The sequence below is a fragment of the Oryctolagus cuniculus genome, unplaced genomic scaffold (genome assembly GCF_051225735.1).
Source record: "Oryctolagus cuniculus isolate XC-2025 breed Fujian yellow rabbit unplaced genomic scaffold, ASM5122573v1 ptg000044l, whole genome shotgun sequence".
Classification (NCBI taxonomy): domain Eukaryota; kingdom Metazoa; phylum Chordata; class Mammalia; order Lagomorpha; family Leporidae; genus Oryctolagus; species Oryctolagus cuniculus.
In genome coordinates, this window is record NW_028301709.1 from 224,325 (window position 1) to 250,534 (window position 26,210).

A 26,210-nucleotide genomic window follows, 5' to 3' on the forward strand; every position below is an offset into this window, starting at 1 on the left:
TTGAGCACACACACACACACACACACACCCATGTACCATACATACATTCACAAATGTACATACACAATCAGCAAGTCTCCAATGCATTTACCAAAGTGCATCAATGTGCTAGTTTCAGATTACTGCCAAAGAATAGTCCCTTTCTTTAAATACCAATTTACTCTATTGATTTATTTTTGACCAAAAATGATGCAGTTTAGTTACTGTTTTGACAAAGAGGCAGGTATCATCACAAAGCACAAATGAGTGAATAAGTTACATTATCCAGGGAATTAGATAAGAAATGGCTCACTCATCAAATTAAAAGGAATTGAATCTAGTTTGAGTTACCATGTCAAGCAAAATATGAAGTTTTACAAAACTTGAATGTATATAATTTCAAATAAATTTTGAGTTGTATCTAAATGTGTACACTACAACATTAAGCATAAAGGCACAGATATTTAAATACCTTTATTTAGGAAAATGTGAATAGATAATAATAATAATTGCTAACATTTATTTTATACCAGGTGATGTTTCCTGAATTTTATGTTTCCAGAAAAATGGAGGTAGCTCCTGTTATTTTAACTTTAAAGAAAATGCAACTGAGGCATGAAGAGGTAAGTAACTGGTTTGCCCAAGGATATATAATCATGAAGTGGCAAAGCCTTAGACTTGGCATGATCTGAATGGCAGCCATTTTTTTTTCACAAATTCAATGTTTGATCTATTTCATATATTCACTAAAAGGATTTACTATCAAATGATACTTTCTGATAAAACCTATGAAAACTGCAGATGAGTATTGCTCCAAAGCAAATACTTGAGGCTAGCATTACGTGTAGCAGGTAAAGCCATTGTCTTTAAATTTAGCAAAGATATGCCTTGTTAGATGAGTGTACTTTGTGTAATTCTTCTTGTCAGTGTATACACTTTAGAAATTGATTACAGGGGCCAGTGCTGTGGCACAGCATGTTAAAACCCCAACCTAGGGTGCCAGCATCCCATATGGGTGCTGGTTTGAGTTCCAGTTGCTCCACTTCTGATCTGGCTCCTTGCTAATGCACCTGGGAAAGCATCAGAGGATGGCTCAAGTCCTTGGGCCCCTGCACCTGTGTGGGAGACCTGAGAAAAGCTCCTGGCTCCGGGCTTCAGATCAGCTCAGCTCCGGCTTTTGCAGTCAATTGGGAAGTGAACCAGCAGATTGAAGACTTTTCTCTCTGTCTCTACCTCTCTATATAACTCTGTCTTTCAAATAAATAAAAATAAATCTAGAAAAAAAGAAATTGATTACATCAGGCAACACATATGAACTTTTTTATAGAAAGATTGACCTTTAGAAAAATTTTAGACCTACAGAAAAAAAATGTGGTACAAATGTGAACTTTTGAATAAAAATCTATTTTTCATGAAAGCATGGTGTTATAAAACAGAGCAATACCTCACTGAGAACCAAAAATAAATTGGACTATCTCATTCTGTGATTTGAAATCTAGGGACAAATGTCCTTTATTTTTCTTACAGAGAATGTAAATAGTGTTGTGATATCAAACTCATTCTAAGTTTAGGTACCCCATGGAAAGTTTGATCTAATGAAAACAAATCTGTTGGATCATTTACCTCATACATTCCACTACCATGAAAATAATATATCTGTCATGATACATCAAGAAGAAAACATATTTATGCCTAAAAATACAAATTCAACTATTACAAGCTGTTCAGCAAAATTTAAATTGTATGTTTTCAATATTCTAAAATGGAACATTTTTCTTTGCTTCTCAATAAAAATGTGATACACTTTAACATCTTCAGAATAAGAACTGAGAGTGTACAAGGCAAAATTTATTTATTTATTTATTTATTTATTTTTTGCCAGGCAGAGTTAGACAGTGAGAGAGACAGAGAGAAAGGTCTTCCTTCCATTGGTTCACCCACCAAATGGCCACCATGGCCTCCTGATCTCCCATGTGGGTGCAGGGCCCAAGCACTTGGGCCATCCTCCATTGCTCTCCTGGGCCACAGCAGAGAGATGGACTGGAAGAGGAGCAACCGGGACTAGAACCTGGGGTGCCAGCACTGCAGGCGGAGGATTAGCCTTGTGAGCCACGTACCCAGTGAAATATAGTTTAAGGAGAGAATTTATAACATTCATTTTTAAAGTAACAAAAACATTTTTCACTTCTTGGTTTGCATTTTAAATTTGTACATATATATATATATATATATATATATATATATTAGCCATCCTTACTGGTTATTGCAAATTACCACATCCCAAAATTAATTGCTTCTCAACATTTACAATTTGTTTCTTCACTTTAAAGAAAAATATTTGTGTCTCTTGAGTAAACAAGTAAATATAATGATTTGGCATCATTTTATAAAACTCAAATCTGTAAGAACTCAAAAACCACTGCAGAAATATTCTATAAGAATGTACTCATGCATATTGTTCTTACAATAGATTCACCCATGTCATAGGAGAGCAACTCCTTGCTCAACATTCAAAATGTTCACAGTCTTCGAAATATTCCTTTTAGCATAGTGACCACAGTTGGACACAAGAGAGTCTTTAAAATTAAAAGAAACAATTTGGGTATGCTGACTTTCCTAGTCTTCTTGTTTTCCTGGGACAGAGTATCTTTTTTGAATGTAGGCTGACAAGGATACAACCCCCTCCACAAAGTAAAATGCCTAAACATTAGAGCACTGCTCCTGACCCCTGCTCACTTGTTCCTCTATGTGGGATTTATGAATGACTTGCATGAATGGAGAGATGAAAGAGGCAATGAGCTACCACCCCCCTGCTGCACAAGGGCCCAGTGTGCCTCCAGCACCCTCCTACCAAACGCTTCCCCCTGTCTGCCCATGCAGACCACATAGATGCTGCGTCAGTGAGCAAATTAGCACCACACACTTGGTTTTCCTGCTGAGACTCAGCCTTCATTGCTTCCCCAACTGCAGCACATGCTGCAAGCCTCAGCCAGCAGGGCTGGTGGGAGAGGTGGGCAGTTGCACTCACCAGGTCTCTCTCTTCTTCTCTTGTCCCTCCTGACTCTCGGGCCACCACCTGCATTCTAGCCACAAGGTACAAAATGGGACGGCCAAGAACCTAACACCACCCACATCACCCACACACACCACAACTACTAGCTGCCCACCAATGACCACCGCCTTTATAGCCAGCCTATCATGGGGTGGGTCTTGCAGCTCTAGTCCTGCCCCAGGGCAGCAATGATTGGCCTGATGCCCCCTGCTGGGCTGAGCCTGAGCTGCCCTGCAGCAGATTCTGGAAGCAAGAGAGCTGCTGATGGCTGTGGCCCTGGCTCAGAGCACACTTAGGGAGAACCCATGACCGGCAAGGGCGCTGGGGCTCTGGACTTTCCTAGGGTGGAGGCTGGCTCAGCCCTTCTTCCCCCAGCCCTGCCCGCAGGTGGAGCGGGGTTCCCACGGGGGCATCATCCCTCGTGGGAGAACGGGTGAACCCCAAATGCCGCAACTGCGAGTGCTGGGTGCTGGCCTACACCCTTCCGGGAGGGAGTAGAAGACAGTGACTTTGTGGGGAAGTGACACTTGAGCTGGGCCTGTATTTTGGGTTAGCTCTGGACACACATTCCAGTCTGCAGGTCTGTTGCAGGCTTCCTGGAGGCTCTGGGAGCCGAATTCCTGGTGGGGAGGGCAGGAGGGCAGGAAGTCGAGGCGCTGAGCTCCCGCTGGGTGCACCAGGCACTTTGGAGCTGTTCAGAGTAAGGAGTCAAGGTCACCTCCTGAACCACTGCTGGTCCCAAACTGCTGGTTTGGGATTTGCCAGAACCCTGAAGTAGGGGTGTGGTGGGGGTGGTAGTGGTTGGCTTCAATGCACTGTATTTGTGAATTCTTCAAACACAGCTTCTCCCTACTCCTGCAGGCTTTCAGGTGATTGACGAGAACAGAGTCCCTCTGCTGCAAAGTGACTGAAGTTTGGAAACTACGTCCAGAACTTCAGTGTGTATTCAGCTGGTCATCCTTCAGGCATGCAAGTGGACAGCAAGAGCAACAGTAAGATATTTATTACTGTAGATACACTCCTTTCTTTCCGGTAGGCCCACCAAAAGAGAATGGGAGATGAGTACTTGAACATTGGAACCAGTCAGTTTACTAGGGTGAGCTGCCAGTACTGGGAGCTCAGGAGTGGACATGGAGAGCAAAACATGCACTGTTACTAAAGAGGACAGTTAGGTATTTTATTGTGAAAAGGGAACTCATTTAGATGTGAACAAGACACCTTAAGAAAAGGTCTGTATAGTTATTTTTGTTTATTTGCAAGGCAGAGAGAGCCCTTCCATTTACTGCTCATTCCTCAAATGTCTGCACCAACCAGAGCTGGTTCAAGCTAAAGCCAGGAACTCAGTGTGGGTCTCCCACACAGGTGGCAGAGACTCAAGTACTTGAGCCATCAGCTGCTGCCTCCCAGGGTTCTGTTAGCAGGAAGCCAGAAGCAGAAGCAGGGCTAGGGCTTGAGGCCTGGGCATTCTGACTGGGATGTGGAAGGCTTTACCACTATGCCAAACACATGCTCCAGTAAGGTGTTTCAACACGTTTGCAAAATGTAAGAATGTGGTTTTAAATATATGCTCTTTATCTTAAAAATTTGCATAATCTTATATTCAGTTTCATGTGATTCAATACTTATTATTAAATACAAGTAACATTTAGACACATGCTTTCCTCACCAATACAAACCTCAGTAATTTTTTCACTTAGAACCTTGAATATTAGCATTCATTCAGACTAAAGTTCACTCACAGGCTGGGAATTCTGACAGAGACAGTAGGGAAAAAAAATCTAGATGTGTATCTGATACCTAATAAGATTCTGAACCTGACTGACAGAATCTGAGTAACTGTTCAGAGAGTGACTTCATACCTCTCCCCTCTGTAATGAGAAGACTGTGTCCTTTGGCCACTTTCACACGATGTTATGTAAATCTTACCTGAAAAGCCTTTTATAAATTCTGAAGTACCATACAGAAGCATATTATGCATTTCCATATGAGTGAAAAAAAGCAATGTCAAAGGCATAGCTTTTCCAGAGAGAAGTTAGGAGGATTAGCTCAGTTTGTAAGTGTGTAAGTACCATTAAATATCTACATATTTGAAATAGATTTATAGAGTGTGGAGTTCATGATAGATATTGAATAAATGCACTCTGGATAATAAGAAAATATCAGAAATAATGCCACACCCATCAGTGTTTAAACTCTTCAGACAGCTCCATGCCAGGGAAGTGCAGTGATCCCTGTAAATTAACAAAAATCAATCTGTGTATATCCATGGAAGCCACTGGTTTATATGCAGCCTATATTAGAGGTTTTTGTGTTTAGTAAAATAACTTGATTTTTTAATGAATGCTTTCAGACTGATACCTGATGCTGAGTGGCAGACAATTTTTTCTGAAAAGTATGTGGTTGAGAAATATAAATATAAATCAGTTTATAATTTTTGTGTCTGAATATTTTTATGCATTGAGACAATACCCTGCAATAATCAGAAGACTTTTCCTCAACAAGTTGCTATATTGATGCATCTTCATTTATGTATGTAATGTATGCTTAGGTAAAGGGAATAGAGAGAGAGATCTCTATCTTCCATCTGCTGGCTCACTTCCAGATGGCCACAAAAGCTGGGGCTGAGCCAGGCTGAAGCCAGGACCCTGGAACTCTGTCCCAGTCCCCCATGTGGGTGCAGGAACCCAAACTCTTGGGCAATCTTTGCTGCTTTCCCAAGCAAAGAGCTGGATGAGAAGTGAAGGTGGTGAGTCTCAAAGCAGTGCCATAAGGCATGCTGCTGTTGCAGTTGGCAACTTACCTCTTTGTACCACAATGCTGTCCCTGGATTGATGACATATTGAAGTGCTGCCACTGGCTTTTGGCTAAATAGGATGACTTAACATGTTTTCCACTCTGTGGAAGAGGAACAAATAAGGCAGTTGGTTGTAAAAGTTGCCCATGGAAACCACAGCCTGAGAAAGATGAATCAACTCACCTTGCATTTTCCACCTTGCATCTACACCACCCTTTTCTGGACAAACATCTGATTGTATGCCCTTGTGATGGAGGTTCTCAGGGTGCTGGAACATTTTGTAATTTTTTAAAAATATAGATTAAGAAGAAGGCAAATAAACAAAAAATTACAAACTGCTGCCAATACCAAGAAGAGATTATTGAGAGTAAAAGGTCACCTGTTGGAGCCAGCACTGTGGCACATCAGGTTAAAGCCCTGGCCTGAAATACAGGCATCCCATATGAGTGCTGGTAGAGTTCCGGCTGCTCCACTTCCAGTCCAGCCTCCTGCTAATGCACCTGGGAAAGCAGTAGAGGATGGCCCAAGTCCTTGGGCCCTTTTGCTCATGTGGGAGACCCAGAAGAAGCTCCTGGCTCCTGGCTTCTGAGCAGCTCAGCTCTGTCCATTGTAGCCATTTGGGCAGTGAACCAGCAGACAGAATATTCTCTCTCTCTTTCTCTCTCTCTCTCTCTACATCTCTATATAACATTTTCAAATAAATAAAATATTTTTTCTAATAAAAAGGTATCCTGCCATACTTCTTTCATCCCTGTGAATTCCTAGGAATTAAAATTGTCGGGGCCAGCACTGTGGCAAAAATGGGTTATACCAACAGCTGCAGCACTAGCATCCTCTATGGGCACCAATTGCATGTTCTACTTCTGATCCAGCTCCCTGCTAACATACCTGGGAAAGCAGCAGAATATGGTACAAATCCTTGGGTCCTGCACCCAAGCGAGGGACCTGGATGAAATTTCCCTGACTCCTGGCTTTTTTTTTTTAAAGATTTGTTTATTTATTTGAAAGAGTTACAGACACACACACACACACACACACACACAGAGAGAGAGAGAGAGAGAGAGAGAGGTCTTCCATCTGATGGTTTACCCCCAACTGGTTGCAATGGCTGGAGCTGTGCTGTTCTGAAGCCAGGAACCAGGAGCTTCTTCCAGGTCTCCCACTTAGGCTTGGGCCCAAGGACTTGGGCCATCTCCTACTGCTTTCCCAGACCATAAGCTGTAAGCTTGATCAGAAGTGGAGCAGCCCCGTCTTTCACCAGCACCCTTATGGGAGCCAGTGCTTCAAGCTAAGGTTGTAAATCTGCTGTGCCATAGCATTGGCCCCTACTCCTGGCTTTGCCCTGGCCCAGCCCCAGGTTTTCAGTAAGTTGGGGAGTGAAGCCACAGATGGAAGACCTTTCTCAAGTAAATAAAACAATTCTTAAAAATATATAAATATATTTATGTAATAATCATGTTCATGGTTTAGAAATTTAGGGATCAAAATATATGCTTTTGAAAACCCACTCAGTATCATTCTGTATATTGCTCTTTGCTTTGCTTTTTTCACTCATGAAGATGGTTTAGGTCCTGAATTTATCAGTGCTGTATACTTCTTTCTTGTATACCTTTGAAAGCTTAAATGGTTTTCGTTTTTATTTTTTAAAGGAAGATTGATGCATATATTTGAAAATGTAGCAGAGTGGAAGAGACAGATTATCTATCTGCTGGTGTACTCCTCAGGTGGCTGCAGTGGCCTGGGCTGGGCCAGACTGAAGACAGGAACTTCATCTGGGTGTCCCATTGGGTGGCAGGGCCCCAGTTATCTTCTGTTGCTTTTCTGGGACCATTAGCAGGAAGCCGGATTGGAAGGGGAGCTGCTGGGACTCAGCTAGCACCCATATGGGATACCCACATTGCAGGCAGTGTCTTACCTCATGCTACAGCACTGGCACCAAGTGGTCACATTTTACCTAGGGAAAAGAAAAATTAAAACCTAGGAAATTAAATGCCATGGGCAAAGGATGTGGTGAGTGGAAAAACTGAAAACTTTTAGTACCTAGTTGTTGGTCATATGAAAGAAGTGGGACACTTACCTATATTATTTCCTTTAGTCCAGTTTGAGTGTCTTTAATTTTTTTTTACTTAATTAGGAGGCAGAGGGAGAGAGAATGAAAATGCACTCTGATTCTCTGCTTTACTCCCCAAAATGCCTGCAACAGCCAGAACTGGGTCAGGCTGAAGCCAGGAGTGTGAACTCAATTTTTTTGATTATTTGACAGGTAGAGATAAAGACAGTGAGAGAAACAGAAAGAAAGGCCTTCCATCTGCTGGTTCATTCCCCAAATGGCCACTACAGCTGGCATTATGCCAATTCAAAGCCCGGAGCCAGGTGCTTCTTCCTGGTTTTCCATGAAGGTGCAGGAGCCCAAGCACTTGGGCCATCCTCCACTGCCCTCCCATGCCACAGCAGAGAGCTGGACTGGAAGAAGAATAACCAGGACTAGAACACGGCACACAAATGGAATGCTGGTGCTGCAGGCAGAGGATTTACCAAGTGAGCCATTGCGCCAGCCCATGAACTCATTCTTAATCTCCCATGTGTGGGCAGAAACCTGAATACTTGAGCCATCAGTGCTGCCTTATAGGATCAGTATTTGCATGAAGCTGGAGTTAGGAACCAGAGCTAGGCACTGAAGCCCAGTACTCTGATGTAAGACTTGGACATCTTTTTTTTTCCCAAAGATTGATTTATTTATTTGAAAGGCAGAGTTGCATAGAGAGAGAGAAGTCTTCCATCTGCTGGTTCACTTTCCAGTTGGCTGCAACAGCTGGAGCTGGGCTCATCCGAAGCCAAGAGCCAGGAGCTTCAAGGTCTCCCATGCATGTGCATGGGCCCAAGCACTTGGGCCATTTTCTACTGCTTCCCCAGGCCATAGCAAGGAGCTGCATTAGAAGTGCAGCAGCAAGGACTCCAACCAGTGCCCATATGGGATGCCCATAATGTTTTCTTTAATTGGAGAAATGTTCCTTTGATAGAATGAGCGTATGACCCCACAATATTCTCTACTTACTCATAATAGGGTCTGAGATGTAAAAGTCATGATTAATTTCTTAGAAGAAAATTTACATACCCACAAGCAAAGAGTGAAAATTAACCTTTTGTTTTTCTCATGAATGAATCAGAGTTTCAAAACTAATACTTAACTTGTATTTTAGAGGAGTTAATGACTTAACCAACTCTTCTATTAGAAATACTACATTGTGGCCAGTGCTGTGGCACAGTGGGTTAAAGCACTGGCCTGAAGTTTCAGCATCCCATATGGGCTCTGGCTCTAGTCCCGGCTGCTCCTCTTCTGATCCAGCTCTCTGCTATGGCCTGGGAAAGCAGTAGAAGATGGCCCAAGTCTTTGGGCTGTTCTGAGGCTCTTAGCATAGTGAAGATATTTTAGATTCTCATTAGTGAAATCTTTAGAAATTTCATAAAGCATCAACTTTCTTTAATGATCTGAAACAGAGATGAGATCCATAAGGGCAGAACTGCTCAGCAGCCACAATGCAGGAATATGTATCTTTCTGATGATATCTTCATCTGCTTCTTGCAGTTGCAGCCAGTCTATGAGCTCTTGGTCAGTTTTCTGCCCTTGGGAGGACCTAGGGTGCTCTATATTATCTGTAAGGATTCAAAATTTGTTGTATATTAGTGTCTAATCATAAAATTTCCAAAGTGACAAGCTGGATATAATAAACTATGCCAGACTGCCAAAAAAAAATACAAACATGGTGTACTGTCTATAAAGTACAGCGGTAAATCTCTATTATAGAGATACACATCTCTACACTATTCTCTCTTTCTTTCAATTTGAAAGTCTACATTCAGCTCTCGATGTTATGATTACTTAGGAAGAGATTTCTTATACTTACTTTCATAATCAGTGAACTCCGAAATATTAGTGTAGTATTGAGGATTGTACTGACTAAAACACTATGTTTATTCCATGTTAAATAACATCATCCTATCTTTGGATTCCATTTGTTCTGCTACTGATGTATTCACAGGAGAGGGGAGGTGGGAGGAAAACCCAAGATCCATCAGGGTGGAGGAGGAATGTCAGAGGCTGTGGTTCTATTGTACTGCAGCTTGGGTTCTGGAAGAACACATGAATGGACCCAGATGGTTTGAAGCTAACTGAGGGCCTATGTTCTGTACACTTGTCTGTGGTACTGCATTTTCATTTATGTAAAATTTATTTTCTTCAAGCAATATATTAATTTGGATGAAAATGAAGATGTTAAGGAATTTTCAGAATGGGTCTGTTTAACCCTCATTGGCTTTGTTTTTAGGCACTTAACTCAGAAAAGAAAAGATAGAAAAATACATTTTGGGTTCTCTTCATCTGTACCATGGAACTCTTTGGTTAAGATTTGTCATTTTGTCATATTTGATTCTCTAGACTCCCTGAAAAATCCCCTACTTCATTAGATGGAGTCCGTGTCTCACCATGGCAGTGAAAAGTTTAAAATGTCCCAGCTGTGCATTTAGCTAGGTCATGGACACATGCCATGGCACTTGCCAGCCAATTGTGTCAGGGGCATCATCTGAATCAGAATTACTTGCATGAAAACAAGGAGTTGCAGATTCTTGCAGTGAAAGTGGAGAGGAGCAGGAGCTGCAGAACATTGCCAGGGGTGAGTGTGCCATGGGATGCCATGTGGTGGCTGGTGTCTGGGGTGCTGGTTCTGCAGAAGATAGGGCTTATGGGGGCTGGTGCTGTGGTGTAGCAGGTAAGGCTGCCTCCTGCAGTGCCAGCATCCCATATGGTCACTGGTTCAAGTCCCAGCTGCTCCTCTTATGATCCAGCTGTGCTATGGCCTGAGAAAGCAAAATAAGATGACCCACGTCTTTGCACCCCTGAACCCACATGGGAGACCTGGAAGAAACTCCTAGCTCCTGGCTTTGGATCAGCTCAGCTCTGGCCATTGCATCCAATTGGGGAGTAAACCAGCAGATGGAAGATTCTCTCTCTCTCTTTCTCTCTCTCTCTCTGTGCCTCTCCTCTCTCTGTGTAACTCTGACTTTCAAATAAATAAATCTTTTTTTAAAAGAGCTTATGCTGATGGATAGTGGTCATGGAAAATGTATGGGACATTTTTCAGCAAGATTTTGGATGAATTTTCCAACCCCTGAACCTCCTAGAGATTAGAATAGACTTCTAATGCGTAACTTCCTCTTATGCTTAATTAGGTTTTTGTTTTGAATTGTTTTTGATGAAACAGCAAGGAATTCTGAGTTATAGACTTCCTATTTCAGAGACAGGAGAACACTGATGCCTGCATTATAATTAAATAATGCCTATCACCCTTTCTTAAGCAACAAATGATCACAGATTCCCTCTTTGCTGCTAAGTAATGAGCATGGTGATTCTTCCCTCCATAACCACCTCCCCACCTACACTCCCTCCCCTCTTCCTCCTTCCTCTCCTATTGACATGGAGTGCCATACATAGCTAGGGTGAACATTTATCCCGCTTGGCCCTAGGTGTTCATACACTTCAACTGTGTGTAATTATTCATATTCCCTTTTTATGACCAAGCTTATGTCAGAACGACAAATTATATATTCACCTAATACTGAGAGTCATCAAATTGATTTCTATTTTCTTCTCTCTTAGGCAGTTCTTGAGGGGCAGAAATATTTATTTTGTATATCATGTATTTATTCAACTAAAAGACTGACTGTCAAGATGCTGAGTTTTAGTGTCAAAGCAAATATGTTTCTAGACCCCATGAAGTTTACAGTCTGGCAAGAAAGAGCCATCTACCCCAAGAATATTGTTTAACATAGTAAATACTGATGTGAAGTCAGTGGATAAAGATTGAAGCATTCTTAATCTAGCACCACCTCTAATCCCATGATCTCTAATTGAGAGAAGTAATCAGAAACACAGAACTCCATGTTACCCAGTTATCTCTTTGAATTTCTGCTTAAAAATAAAACATATCAAACAACACACAAATACCTAGGAGTGCATAATATTTATATACTATCTTGATATTAAAAATAAGAAAAAATAACCATGAAATAATAGCAACTTTGAATCTCCTTTGTTTTCTAGACAAGTTATAATCCTATATGGTTCTTTACAGCAAATTATTACAGTAAATTACAGTACATCATTACAGTAAATAATTACAGTAAATAATTACAGTAAATTATTTTTGTCGGTATACTTCATCTCTCTCACATTTTTTCCCTTTGAGAAATCAGATTTTAAAAACTGAGACACAAGACAAAAGAAAGATTTTTATGCTAGTGTTATATGTTGATTGGCTCTCTAAAAAAGATTTATTTATTTATTTGAAAGTCAGAGTTACACAGAGTAGAAAGGGAGAGAGAGAGAGAGAGAGACATCTTCCATCTTTTGGTTCACCCACCAATTGGTTACAATGGCTGGAGCTGTACAGCTCCAATGCCAGCAGCCAGGAGCTTCTTCTGGGTCTCTCACACAGGTGCAGCTGCCCAAGGACTTGGGCCATCTTCCACTGCTTTCCCTGGCCATAGCAGAGAGTTGGATTGAAAGCAGAGTAGCCGGGCTCAACCTCCACCCATATGGAATGTCCATGCTGGCAGTAGCTTTACCTGCTATTTCACAGTGCTGGACCCTTGATTGGCCTTTTTAATGATATTAAAAAACACCGTATTTTTCTAAGCTCTTTCCATTCAGTTTCTACTTTGTAAACTCCAGATAATACTGTCCCCAGAATTAATCTAAGGTATAAATGATATGATATGAGGCATTTAACCCCTTAACCTGTCTCCTTGAATACTCAGCTATGTTAGCTCTGTGTCCATTCTTCTGTCTCTGTACTAGATGAATAAAAAGACAGTGTAAAATGATTTGAAAAGAACTATAAGGAGTCGGTGCTGTGGTGCTGCTGCCAATTGGGGAGTGAACCAGCCAATGGAAAACACCCCCCTCTCTCTCTCTCTCTGTCTCTGCCTCTCCTTCTCTGTAACTCTGACTTCCAAATAAATCAATAAATCTTAAAAGAACTATAAACATCAATAAAATACAAATGAAAATTGTATTCTCAAAACTGGATATTAACCCATGCCTTCCACACCTCTGTTAAAAGTTACATTCTATCATAGTCATTTATGATTTCTAGGGCCAAAGTAGTAAATAAGATTTTTCTGGAAGAGACAGAGGTTATGAGGGAGCCAGGATTTGGGGTCAGTTAGCAGCAGTGAGTGTCACTCTTTCAGATTTGATTCAGGAAAGGAAGAATAGCAACTGATCCCTGAGATTTTGGGTTGGGAAGGAAAGGAAGGAGGGACTTAACAAAAGCAAAGGCCCTCTGGTTGTGGGCACCCACCCCCGACTGCAGCCTTTGGGGAGGCCCAGCTGGTGTCTCTAGGGATGCTGCAGCCTGGACTCCATTTCCCAGAGTTCCCAGGAGCTCCAATCTATTCTGCCTTCCAAATGCCTGTGCCCATGTGCCTGCTAACAGCCAGTCCCTGGGGGTCTGAGTTGGACCAGAGGGAGTTCATTCCCTGATCAGGGTCAGCCCTAGGGGCTGTGCTGCTCCTTCTCTGGCATTTACTGCAACTCCTGCTCTGCACGTGCAATCCCAGGCAGTTTCCAAGTGTTCACCCGAGCCTGCCTCCTGCTGCTTCTTCCCTCTTCATCTTCTGCCTGTGGGTCCCATGTACCAGGGACTCTCTTCCCCACACTGCCCGCTTCACTCCCCATGTTTCTGGAAGAAAGCGTACCTGCTCCAGGGACTTTCTGCTGCAGATTTGACATGCAGTAAGGGGTGGGGACATGTGTGGGAGAAGGGTGGGTGCCAGGGCACCAGTGATCCTGGCAATTTCCCCTGAGGTCAGGGCTGGGACCTGGGCTGTTCTGTCTCCCACCTCTGCTTCTCAGGCTCCCAGTGCCTGGACTCTCTCCTGCAGAACCTCATCCAAACTGTCCCTAATGTGCTTAATTTAGTGGTTACAGGAGAGAGAGGGCAGCGTTCTGGGAACCTGCATATGCAGGGAAGAAAGGCAGAAAGACTCCCACTCTCTACAGTTAAATAAGCTGGGTTCCCACTGTGGGTGTTTTCAGAATGCACTCTGGCCTGGTCTCTTGATGTTTCCTGGGCTGGTTCCTGCAGGGTGGGGCTGGATGGTCTTCAGCAGGGAGCCTGGGGCAGCAGAGGGGTGGGCAGGAGGATCTGACAAGGATCTGCCCCACTGCTCTCATCCTGCACCTCATCTTCCTGGTGGGGAGCAGTGTGAAGCGTGAATAGCTGCTTTGTGCATTGATCCCTCTCAAGTATTAATTATCAGATTTTTCCAATGTGGAATTTGAAGCTGTTCCAGAAACCTGGGGTGGGAAAACTCTCTTCTTTCAAACAGGCACAGAGACAGTGGAGGATCCAAGGAGTTTCTATTAATGGCCCTAGGCTCAGCTGGAATGATTTCCTGAGAACTGAGCATCAAATTCAAGTTTCTTAGCTGTTACGGCATTGGTGGGTTTAAATGGCAGCCTACATGACTTAGGACCACAATTTCCAATGGTCAGTGGGTCCAGTATGTTTGTAAAAGAGATGCCAGGGACAGATTTATTAGGACAGATTTATGACTGGAGTTTACAGAAGCAGAACTTAGGATATCTTCCCTCCCTAGACAAGATTTCAGTGGGCAGCTGTTTCACTCGTTAATTGTGAGCATCCACTTTTAAAGGTTTGTGTTGGATGGGGTCCACTTCTCTTTCTTTGATGATGTATTTGGCTGCTTTTCATATTCTGTCTTCAGCTATCTCTTCTCCTGTTAGCAAGGCTGTCAACTGTTTTGACCTGCCACTGATCCCTTTGCAAAGTGAGAAGGGAACTAAAATTAATGCAAGTCTACTGTGTTGTCAATAACTGGAGCTACATTTTTAAAGATTTATTTATTCATTTGAAAGAGTTACACAGAGAGAGGAGAGAGACAGAGAGAGAGAGAGAGAGACGTCTTCCGTCCGATGGTTCACTCCCCAATTGGCAGCAACAGCTGGAGCTGTGCCAGTCTGAAGCCTGTAGCCAGGAGCTTCTTCTGGGATGAAGCTGCTTTTTGAAATAATTATTTATTTAATTGAAAGGCCGAGTTACAGAGTGGCAGAAACAGAGATCAATGGCTGGAGCTGTTTGGATCCAAAACCAGAAGAGAGGAGCTTTGTCCAGGTCTCATAGGTGGGTGCAGGAGATGAGGGATTTGGGCCATCTTCTACTGTTTTCCCAGGCCACAGCAGAGAGCTGGATGGTAAGTGCAGCAGCCAGGATCCCAACCGGCACCCATATAGGATGCTGACACTGCAGGCAGTAGCTTTACCCACTAAGCAACAGTGCTGCCCACTAACGGGAGCTCATTTAATCTGAGTATGCATAAAGTGGAGAATTACAGCATCATAAATACAGATAAGTTACAGTTTTTCTCTGCGCAGTACTTTACAGTTACCCAGTGATCCACTGAGAATCTTACTTTCCACACTGTGTAAATAAGAAGGTCAGTTACTTGTCTTATTTTGGGTTCTGTGTTTAAACCCATGACACTTTTGACATGGGAGGATATTAGTTCTACAATTTCATAGAGACTGGTCTGTGGAAGCATCGATAGAAGTTATAACTGTGAGAGTGGTAAGAAAGAAGAAGGGAAGAAATAAGTGCCCCTTACGCCACACAGAGGTGTCCACAAATGGAGTAGAAGACGTGCCCTTGAAAACTATGGCTGACTTTCTGGGACAAACTGTGTTTGAGTGCTTCACATGTTCTGATAGAAAGGTGTTGCCACCAGGTTATTAGTATATTTATTTAGTTAGTTTTTAAAGATTTATTTATTTATTTGAAAATCAGAGCTACACAGAGAGAGAAGGAGAGGCAGAGAGAGAGAGAGAGAGAGAGAGGTCTTCCATCAGGTTCATTTCCCCAATGGCTTCATCATTGTGAACTTTGCTCAGTTCCTGACCTATACCTTTCCTTTAACCTAGTACTTTGCCATGTAGTAGCCCATGAAAACTGCAGACTGCATAAATGAATGAATACTTGGAGGGTTGTGATTTCTTAGAGGAACATCATGAGACAGAAGGAATAAAACAAAACAAAAGTATCCTCCGTATATAGAAGGTATACTGTTTTTGCAAGCCACAGCGAAGAGGAAGAAGCAGGAAAGTAGTGAGACTGGAAAGTTTGCGGCAAAGGAAATAGGCACTGGTCAAGAATTTAACAAGCCCATTAGGAAAACATTAAGGTTTCCTTACTTCCATGTAGACTCTGCCCTCTTATGGTGAACAGGGTCCTCTAAACCCACTTGTTGCACAAATGAAAACCCAAGCATTGTCTTCTCCCACAGATGGAGTCTGCTATTGGTTTTGATTTACATTTCCCTAATGGCTAGTGATATTGGGCATGTTCATATATGTCTTGACCATTGAGATTTCTTCTTCTGAGAAACATCTATTCTGATCATTGCCCATTTCTTAGCTGTACATTTTGCTTCTTATTTGGAGATTTTCCAGTTCTATATATGTATGTTCTGGCTATCAATCTTTTGTCATAGTCAGAGTTTTCAATGTTTCCTGCCATTCTGTCCATTGTATCTTCACTCTGTTGAATACTTTGTTGTGAAGATGTATCTTAATTTGATATGCTCAAATTTCTATATTTTATTTTTGTTACTTGTGCTTTTGTAATCTTACGCAAACTGTTGTCTCTGCTAATGTTTTACAGTTTCTCATATGTTCACTTAGTTTTTGGTTTTATATTTAGACTTTTAATTCACCATGAGTTGCTTTTACATATTGTATGAGGTGTTGGGTATATTTTCAGGCTTATACATATGGATAATCACTTTCCTTTAAACCATTTGCTAAAGGGATTCTTCTTTTTCCTGTTTGTTTTCTTTCCTTTGTTAAATAGGAGTTGCCTGTAGAAAAGTCGGTAAATTTCAGCTGCCTATTCTTTTCCATTGAACTATGTGTCTGTTTTCCAATAGTGCTAACACTGCTTCTATTTTTTTTAAGATTTATTTATTTATTTGCAAGGCCAGATGCTTCTTCCAAGTCTCTCATGTGGGTGCCAGCACCGTAGAACACGGTCCATCTTCCACCAATTTCCGAGGTGCATTAGTAGGGAGCTGGATTGGAAGTGGAGCACCTGGTCTCCTAGCAGCAACATATGGGATGCATGCACAGCAGGTCAAGGCTTTAACCCACTACACCACATAAACAAACCCTTCCTTATTTACTTCTGCTGTGATCTTTCATTATTCACTTTTTTTCTACTGCCCTGCATCTTGACTCATTCCTTTTTTTTTTTTTTTTTCTGGGTCCTGGAGGATGGTAGTAGGTTGCTTCTGGGATATCTTTTTTGTGTTAGTAGATAATTGGTAATCAAAAATCATAGTTATTAGTTTCTATATTTCTCTGCTAATCACGAGGACCTTCTAGATGACAGCAGAAAATGCTGGCAGAAATGAGGATATATTAATTTGCTAAGAAAATACCACAGAGAATATGATTTACATCATAGTTGTAGAGGTTGAAAATATCAGATCAAGGTGCTAATAGGCTCGAGTTTTCCAGAAGCCTTTCTCCGATGTGACAGACACATCTATCATTTGATCTGATTAAAACTACTTTCTTCAGGTAAAGTCATGTTGGTGATTAGCACTTCAGTGTTTGAGTTTTAGGGAGGCACATTTCAGTTCACAACAGCAAAAGGGGCCCTGTGGTCTACTTCAATGACAGCCATCTCTGCGGAGGACAGAAAGTTTGAAATCAGCGTTAGGAATTCTCACAGTATTACTGTCAGTGCTATCGCCATCAAATGTGCATTCATGTACACACAAACAAAACTACCTGTACACATAAACACATTCAACAGCGGAAATGCCTGATGGTTGTGTACGGGTAACATCAATATAATAATCCATAAGATGGCCTATTAGCAGACATTAAAAAGAGAATTAGAAAGAATGACAACAAAATCTGCAGTTACCTATATTTATGTCTATATGTATGATATTCAGTATTTATAGTTGCTAAAAGATGAATACTGATGTGTGGGAATAAAAGCTAAACCTTACCTTGCAATATTGCAGCCTAGTCTACATGAAAGATGTCTTCCTAAAACCTTTCCCTGGGCCCACTCTGTGGCATAGTAGATTAAGCATCCACCTGCAGCACCAGCATCCCACATGGGCACCAGTTGGAGTCCCTGCTCCTGCACTTCCAATCCAGCTCTTTACTAATGGCCTAGGAAAGCAGTGCAATATGCCCTGAGTGCTTGGGCCCCTGCACCCATGTGAGAGACCTGGAGGAAGCTGCTGACTCCTGGCTTTTGGCACCTGGCTTCAGATCGGCCCAGCTCCAGCCATTCTGGCCATTTAGGGGTGAACCAGTCGATAGAAGACCTCTCTTTCTCTTCCTCTCTATATCTGTAACTCTGCCTCACAATAAATAAATACATTTTTAAAAACCTTTCACATTTTAAATTTCTTAATTGTTTTAAAGATTTATTTATTTATTTATTTACAAGTCGAGTTACAGACAGAGAGGAGAGCCAGAGAGAAAGAGAGAGGTCTTCCATCTGATGTTCACTCCCTAATTGATTGCAACTGCCAGAGCTGTGCTGATCCGAAGCCAGGAGCCAGGAGCTAGTTCCAGGTCTCCCAGATCGGTACAGGGGCCCAAGAACTTGGGCCACCTTCTACTACTTCGCCAGGCAATAGCAGAGAGCAGGATCAGAAGTGGAGCAGCTGAGTATTGAACCGGCCCCCATATGGGATGCTGGTGCTTCAGGCCAGGGAGTTAACCTGCTCCACCCCAGCACAAGTCCAGCATTTTAAATTTCTGATACTCTAAAGTAGTACAGGACTGCATTACATCTAGGAAAGATGCATTTAAAAATTATAAATCTAGTGCATTTCAGCAGTTTTAACAAATACTTCTGATTTTCTCAGCATTATGTATAAATAAATGACATAATGAGTCATTGTCAGATTTTTAGCTTTTGACAGCCACTTATAATATTTCACAGCTTTTTGAAATTTATTGCTAGTGTGTTTTTCTCAACACACACTGGATTTTATCAGTTTAGTGCACATGGAGTTGCCTCTTATAGGATTTGCATTTTGATGGGTTTTCATGGCACATGTAATCAACATCTGCAAAGCCTCTAAAACACATAAATAATGACATGATTCAGGCTTTTTTCTTAAAGATTTATTTATTTGAAAGAGTTGCACAAATAGGGGAGAGGTAGAGAGAGAGAGAGACAGACAGAAACAGAGAGGTCTTCCATCTGCTGGTTTACTCCCAGTTGGCCGCAATGGGTGGTCTGTGTCGATCCGAAGCCAGGAGCTACTTCCAGATCTCTCATGTGTGCAAGGCCCCAAGGACTTGGGCCACCTTCTACTGCTTTCCAAGGCCATAGCAGAGAGATGGTTCAGAAGTGGAGCAGCCACGTCTTGAACTGGCACCCACATGGCTTGCCAGCATTGCAGGAAGCAACTTTATCTGCTATGCCACAGCGCCTGCCCCACATTACATCACTTTAAGATGATATGGATTTAAGTTCATGAGAAATTATTAGCATCGTGGGAACTGATAGATATGGATGAAGCAGGATGGACTTGTTAGGAATGGTGATGTTAATTTTCTTATAAAATAAATAAATAAGAAATTAAATATGATCAGACATAAATGAAGACTAAATTTTTTTAATGGTGATCCAGAAAACACTGATCTCAGGTCTTTTTCTTCCAGTCTTAAGTTTATATTTTTAAATGCATATTAAGTGAACAAACTTCATGTAATTTATATATACAGATTGAAGAGCTAACTGATAACATCCTACCCTAACTTCCCTTGGTCTCATATTTCCAACTCCCTCCTTCTCGTTTTATTTTCTTTTAATTTTGACAGCTGCATGCTTTGATTTTATTTTAGAATCACAAGCTTTAACCCTCTACAAAATAAAGAATTCAGCAAGTAGTAGCAGAAATATCAATGAGTATATGTTGTATACTCTATCAAAGAGTTCAGAAAAGTGCTATGAACAATACTCAAATCTCAAAATATCAATTTAACTCATATACTACTTTTTGTTGTCTATATCTTAATTACCACGAGTCAGAGAAAACATATGGTATTTGTCTTTTGGGGGCTGGCTTCTTTCATGAAGCATACTTGTTTCCAGTTCATCCATTTAGTTACAGAAGATGGGATTTCATTCACAATTATGGCTGAATAGTATTTTACACTGTATATATAGCTCATATTCTTTTTCCAGTCACCAGTTGATGGACTTCTGGGTTGATTCCATGTTAGCTATTATGAATTGAGCTGTAATAAACATGAGGGTACAGATAACTCATGCCTATGCATATTCTATTTCATTTCATGTGGATAAATTCCTAGGAGTCAGATGGCAGGATCATATGGTATGTTTGTTTTCAGATTTCTGAGGAACTTTGATACTGCCTTCCATAATGGCTTCATTCCCACCAACAGTGGGTTAGGGTACCTTTTTCTCTCCCTCTCCACCAGCCTTTATTGTTTGTTGACTTTTTCCAAAGAATTATTTATTTGAAAGGTGGAGTTAATTATAGGGAGAGGCAGTGGCAGAGAGACATAAGTATTTTATCTGCTTGTTTATTCTCCATATGGCACAACAGGTGGTGCTGGTCCAATCGGAAGCCAGAGTTAGGAGCATCTCCCTGGTCACCCAAGTGGGTGCAGGGACCCAGGCACTTGGGCCATCCTCCACTGCCCTCCCAGTGCAGAGCAGAAAGCTGGACTGGAAGAGGAGCAACCGGGACCAGAACTGGCACCCATATGGGATGCCGTCTCCATGGGTGGAGGATCAACCCAGTGTGCCACAGCACTGGCCCCCATCAGGGATATTTTTCTATAGTACTCTCTATCCACTGTATCTTTTTCTAGTTGAAGAATTAGGGTGATGCAGGATTAATCGAAGGAGTTTGAGAGGATTGTCTCTCTTTCAATTGTGTTGAATAGTTTGAGAAGCATTAGTTCTTTAAAAGTCCTGTAGAATTCAATAGTGAGGCTGTCTGATCCTGGACTTTTCCTTGTTGGGAGGGTCTTTATTACTCATCCAATCTCTGTCTTGGTTTTTGATTTGTTTAGCTTTTCTATGTGTCTTCATGACTCAATTTTGGTATATTGTGTATGTCCAGGAATCTGTTGATTTTTCCTCTAGGATTTCCAATTTGTTAGCCATCACAACCGATGCCCACATCCTATATTGCAGTGCTAATCTGAGTTTTGGGTACTCCACTTCCAAACCAATTTCATGTTAATACCCCTAGGAAGCAATGGATAATACCTCAAATTCTTTCCTTCTTGTCATCTAATTTGGAGAACTGTAACCTCAATGGGGACTTGAAACCTGGTCTTGCACAGTTGTAGCCATATAGAAAGTGAACCAGCAGATGGGATATCTCTCTGCTTCTCTTTCCTTCTTTCTTTATCTATGTGTCTCTCTGCCTTTTTTTTAATCATATTAAAATATTTAATTACTTATTTGAAAGAGTTACAGAGAGAGGGATAGACAGAAATCTTCCACCACCTAATTCATTTTTGAGATGACTTTAATAGCCAGAGTGTGGCCAGGTTGAAGCCAGGAGCTTTTCCTCTGATGTGTGTGGCAGCATCCCAGGCACTTGGGCCATCTTCCCCTGCTTTTTCAGTCCATTGGTAAGGAGCTGGATCAAATATGGAATAGCTGGTACTTTAACTGGTGCACGGAGAGAATGGCAATGTAACAGATAGCAGCTTTGTCCACTGCACCACAACCACCAGCTCCTCTATCTGCCTTTCCAATAAATAAATCTTTTGAAAAAGAACTGAAGGTAGTAAAAGTCATCATGACTGAGCAATGGCAAATTTATTGAAGTGATCTATTTTCTTAAAGATCTATTTATGAATTTGAAAGGCAGCACTAGAAAGAGAGAGTGGGAGAGATGGATCTTCCTCCTGGTTTGTTCACTCCTCAAATGGCTGCAATGAGTGTGGCTAGGACAGACTGATATCAGGAGCCAGGGGCTTCTTCCAGGTCTCTCACATGGGTGCAGGAGCCCCAATATTTGAGTCACCCTGTGCTGCTTTTCCAGACACATTAGCAGGGAACTGGATCCATTTGGAGCATCAATGTCTATGATACTCTCCTTGCAGTTGAAGGATTTAGAATCCATTTCAATTATGGGTGGGCCAAGTACAATGTCTTCCAATTGTCCTAGGTTTGGATTAGATGGGTTCTGATAAATTTTGTTAAAATAGTTATTAAAAAATATATATTATATATAATACTTATAATAAATTATATAATATTATCTGTTTTTAACTAACATATATAATATATTATATGCTAAATTATAATATATTTTATATATGAATATATTTATATACATAAATATATATGAATAAATGTAAATATATATATAAAGAATTTATTTATGTATTTGACAGGTGTACTTACAGACAGTGAGAGGAAGAGACAGAGAGAAAGGTCTTCCATATGCTCATTTACTCCCCTAATGACTGCAATGTCTGCAGTTGGGCCAATCTGAGCTAGGAGCTTCCAGGTCTTCCATATTTCGGCAGGGACCAAAGCACTTGGAACAGCTTCTACTGCTTTCCCAGGCTATTGCAGAGAGCTGGATGGGAAAAGGAGAAATGGGGACTAGAACTGGTGCTCATATGGGGTGCCAGCACTGCAGGTAAAGGATTACACCACTGCACCACAGTGCTGGCCCCAGTCTATCCTTTATTAAGGAGATCTCAGTAATCATGTTCAGGTATTGCTGTCCTATATTCATGGCCAAAGTCCTAGCAGGCAACATGGTTTGGAGAATCATAAGCACAAGGTGTGTAGGAGACTTCATTTCTCATACAGCACAGTTAATAACAAGGTTCCAAGAGGGGAAATTACTTGCATCATAGTCTTTGAGAACTAATGGACATCACAGGTGATCTAAAGAATTTAGAAGGTTTGTGAGCCCCTAGAGTGAAAAAGTCACTGGGAGCACAAGGACAGTGCCTAGAGTTTATTTTGATGGATTTTAGCCCCTTGCATTGGAGGGAGGCCCGAAGAAGCTAGACTGATTTGTAAACCTCAAAAGTGTCTTATCAAGGTGAAGGCAAACTGAGACTCTGGATTTTTGGAAAAACTTTGAACAAAACGCATTTGCCACACTTGGTTAAGACACATCATTTATCTATTGATTTTCATCAGATCTGTTAACATTAGGTATAAGGTTCAGTGGACATTGTGGATGGTATATAGCAGTATGATTTTAGTAATATATCATGAGGTGCTTTTTTTTTAATTGGATTTAGCAGCTAAAATTGGGTTACCTAATGGGATATAGCTGGAATAATCACCTTTTTGTTAAACACATCTGAGGTAATAAATGTTAGTGTATGAAGACATTGAGTTTTATTTTATTGGGTTTTCTTGGTTATTTTAATCTGGGATCTGAGAATTCTCATTTTCTCTAGGTAAGTTGTAACTGAAAAACTTAATTGTATTCCTCATCATGTCGGACCAACTCTGCTGCTTCTGGGATTTTTTTAGTACATCTGACAATTGGAAATTTGGACAATAGTATAGTTAAAAAGAGATGTACCAAGTAAAGTATTTATTTTTATTCTGATACATATTTTTGAATTCTTCTAAAATTCCTATTGAGTATCCTTGTTAAATTTAGTTGCATCTCAGGTTAAGAGTTATTGGAGGCTGGCGCCATGGCTCAATAGGCTAATCCTCCACCTGCAGCACAGGCACACCGAGTTCTAGTCCTGCTGGGAGTGCCAGATTCTGTCCCAGTTGCTCCTCTTCAAGTCCAGCAAACTGGCTGCAGCAGCCACTGGGGGGTAAACCAACAGAAAAAGGAAGACCTTTCTCTCTGTCTCTGTCACTATCCATTCTGCCTGTCAAAATAAAAAATAATTTTTATAAAAAGACTTATTGGAGCCACTCTAGTGATTATACCCATGAAACTTTGTTAATTAATGCAAATAGAACCTGGGAAAATTGATGTATATCTTATGCTATAGAGACTTAAGATTGAACATCTTTTTTTATCTTTTTTAATTATATAATTTAAAAACAAATTTTTGATTTTTTTTGACTTTACTAAGTCACAGCTCTGGCCCCATTAATATGTCTTAACAATGTTTTTTCCTCTCAGACTTATCTCTATTGGTTCAGTTAACTGCATGTCTTTTCTTTAGATTCAGATTCTCTCAGCTGTCAAAGCTTATTCATCTTAATTCTGTTGTTCCTATTTCCCTCCCTTTTATTCTGTCCCTAGGCTAATTGAGGTCATGATTCTCCATTCCTTCTGTGTGGTGTCACAGTAGGCTTGAAGTGTTCTTTTTCTCTTCTGATTTCTAAAGAAAGAAATTATGTATTCACCCAGTTTAGATATTTTAATAATTCATTCCAAAACAAAGGTTAAATGTTCTTAATTTGACAAGAATTTTTAGGGCCAGTGGTGTGGCGTAGTGGGTAGAGCCACCACTTGCAGTGCTGGCATCTCATATGGATCCAGATCTCTGCTATAGCCTGGGAAAGCAGTAGAAGATGGCCCAAGTCCTGGGCCCCTGCACCCATGTGGGAGACCTGGAAGAAGCTCCTTGCTCCTGGCTTTGGATTGGCACAACTCTGGCCATTGCAGCCAACTGGGCAGTAAACCAGTGAATGGAAGACCCCTCTCTCTTCTCTGCCTCTCTCTGTGTAACTCTGACTTTCAAATAAATAAATAAATCTTTAAAAAAAGAAGTTTTTCTAATTTTAGATTTGTTCTACTTCATTGTCACTTCAGGGTGTGTGTAAAGAGTGTATATCCAGTTTTTCTATTTTAGATTTTTGGGATTTTGTATTAGCTCTGCTGTCTATTAATTTTTTCTGGAGCATTGGTGATATCTTCTCCTTAGTTGTATTAACAGAGAGAGAGCAATAGCCCTCATGTCTTTTTAGGTAAGTAAGACATATTAAACACAGAGCATTCAGTATACATTCATAGTAGTTTGACTTGTTCAATTGATTTTCCTGAACTCCCTTGGATATTTGGTCTCTGCTGTACAATTTTCTATACTGATTAATTCTTTGATATTTCCAAATCCAGAAAATGAATGATTCAACAGCTGTGTTCCTGTATTTGCTAGGACTCAGGGTAAGAAGCAAAGTGGAGGTGTTCAGGAATCTACAGGTATATGCTACATAGCAAAGCACATCATTTCCTATACAAAGTGACTGGGAAATCCAGAATCTTTTGCACACTATATTGGATCCTGAACTATTACTGGAGTATTCAGTAAGATTTTAATGTATTTATTTTCTGTGTGTGTGTTTGTATTTCTAAATAAACTCTGCTGGGCTACTTAACATTAACATGTATTGCAGAATTCTTTCATCAGCTTTTACTTTTAAAAAGTTTCTCTTTCAGTTTTATGGGAGAGGGTAGAAGTTTTCTGCTATGTAACTGAAAATTCATTCATTCATTAAACTTAAAAATATTTGTTGGAAATGAGTGGAATACTATTAATTCTTGTGTGATTTTCATGAAACTAAATACATTCTCTATTTTGTTTTGCTTAAAATTTCTGCATGTGTGGACTTCTTTTTTCCTTCTTGCCCCAAATCCCTTTGTGTATTGGGATGGCAAATGGGTTTTACACTGGAGGAAACATGTTATTTTGGCAAAGAAGTACTTAGCCTTCCTGCTTCAAGTATTCAAATATTACATTAGAAATCAGTAAATTTGTTTACTGTACAAATGTCTTTTATACAATTTTGTAATCTTCTGGGATATGAGAGGGAGCAGGAAATAGGAGGGTTATGGGTGGGAGGGAAGTTATGGGGTAGGGGAACCTACTGTAATCCAAAAGCTGTACTTTGGAAATTTATATTTATTAAACAATTTTATAATATTCATCTTCCTTTTTATTTCGTCCTTTTTTTAAAAAAAGATTCATTTATTTTCCTTGAAAGTCAGTGTTACACACACAGAGAAGGAGAGAGAGAGAGAGAGCAGTCTTCCAACCACTAGTTCACTCCCCATTTGGCCACAATGGCTGGAGCTGTGCCGATCCATAGCCAGGAGCTAGCAGCATCTTTTGGGTCCCCTATGCAGATGCAGGAGCCCAAGGGCCTGGGCCATCCTCTACTGCTGGATAGTAAGTCTTACTTGTATAAAAAGATGGATAGTAATTTGAGTAGCCAGGACTTGAACTGGCACCCATGTGGGATGTCAGCACTGCAAGCCACAGCTTTACTTGCTACACCACAGCATCGGATCCTTTATTCTTATGACTATTGCTACACTATTGGAATTTATAATTGATAATGC

At 40.9% G+C, this 26,210-nt stretch overlaps 2 long non-coding RNA genes across 3 annotated transcripts in view; one reads left to right on the forward strand and one right to left on the reverse strand.

The window, feature by feature from the left end:
• Positions 1-510: 510 nt before the first annotated feature.
• On the forward strand, positions 511-25,183 carry LOC149119045 (uncharacterized). Of its 2 annotated transcripts, none has more exons than XR_016228850.1 (3): positions 511-602; positions 3,893-4,023; positions 24,987-25,183. It is a non-coding gene; the product is annotated as an uncharacterized LOC149119045 (long non-coding RNA). The 2 variants fall into 2 exon arrangements; XR_016228851.1 differs by having other exon boundaries at positions 25,027-25,183.
• LOC149119046 (uncharacterized) overlaps positions 17,495-26,210 on the reverse strand; it is a 32,761-nt gene continuing 24,045 nt past the window's right edge. Inside the window, exon 3 of the long non-coding RNA XR_016228849.1 lies at positions 17,495-17,586. This is a non-coding gene — a long non-coding RNA (uncharacterized LOC149119046). The remainder of the gene's footprint in view (positions 17,587-26,210) is intronic.